The 1,115-nt window shown below is 48.5% G+C and overlaps 1 pseudogene; it reads left to right on the top strand.

Annotated features, from left to right (window-relative positions):
- Positions 1–1,115, top strand: part of LOC102848899 — a 15,944-nt pseudogene that overhangs the window by 3,325 nt on the left and 11,504 nt on the right.

Below are 1,115 nucleotides of genomic sequence, written 5' to 3'. Positions count from 1 at the left end.
GGGGTTAGGTATGGCTAAAAATGTTCCACTGATAGTAGTGGAATTAAAAGCGGACACCTCCCCCATTAGAGTTAGACAATATCCTATGAGTAAAGAAGCCAAGGAGGGAATCCGAACACACATCTTCATGTTAATAACACAAGAGGTTTTAGTGCCGTGCCAATCCCCCTGGAACATTCCTCTCCTCCCTGTGAAAAAGCCAAGGACAAATGACTACCGGCCAGTGCAGGATCTAAGAGAAGTGAATCGGAGAGTGCAGGATATACACCCCACAGTTCCTAACCCTTACACTCTCCTCAGCATGCTACCACCTGAGAGAAAATGGTATTCTGTCTTAGACTTGAAAGATGCTTCTTTCTGTCTGAGGTTGCATCCCTCTAGCCAAGCTATCTTTGCCTTTGAATGGAGAGACCCTGAGGCCGGGATAACGGGACAATTAACCTGGTGTCAATTGGCTCAGGGGTTTAAGTATTCGCCAGCCCTGTTCGATGAGGCCCTGCACCGAGACCTCAGTGAGTTCCGGACCAGCAACCCTCAGGTAACTTTGTTACAGTATGTAGATGATCTGCTCCTAGCTGCCCTAACTGAAGAGGAATGCATTGAAAGTATAAAGAAGCTTCTAATAGAGCTGGGGACTTTAGGCTATCGTGCCTCAGCCAAAAAAGGCCCAGCTGTGCAAAACTGAAGTGACTTACTTAGGGTATGTACTGAGAGATGGGCAAAGGTGGCTAACAGAGGCCCGGAAAAAGACTGTACTGCACATCCCGACTCCCTCCTCACCGAAGCAGGTAAGGGAATTCCTAGGGACAGCTGGGTTTTGTCTCCTGTGGATACCCGGGTTTGCCTTCTTGGCAGCCCCCCCTGTATCCTCTAACCAGAAATCAGGAACTATTTACCTGGAATCCTGAACATCAGACGGCATTTGAAGACATTAAGAAAGCTTTGCTTTCAGCTCCTGCCCTCGCCTTGCCAGACCTGACCAAGGTAAATACCTTATACATAGACGAAACAGGCGGGGTGGCTAAAGGTGTGTTATCGCAAGCTTTAGGACCTTGGAAACGGCCAGTGGCCTATTTGTCCAAGAAACTAGATCCAGTGGCCAGTGGTTGGCCAGT

Source organism: Elephantulus edwardii, unplaced genomic scaffold (genome assembly GCF_000299155.1).
Source record: "Elephantulus edwardii isolate Elephantulus edwardi_28Jun2011 unplaced genomic scaffold, EleEdw1.0 scaffold00238, whole genome shotgun sequence".
Classification (NCBI taxonomy): domain Eukaryota; kingdom Metazoa; phylum Chordata; class Mammalia; order Macroscelidea; family Macroscelididae; genus Elephantulus; species Elephantulus edwardii.
The sequence above is the reverse complement of the archived record's forward strand: the minus strand, read 5'-3'. Positions and strand labels throughout refer to the sequence as shown.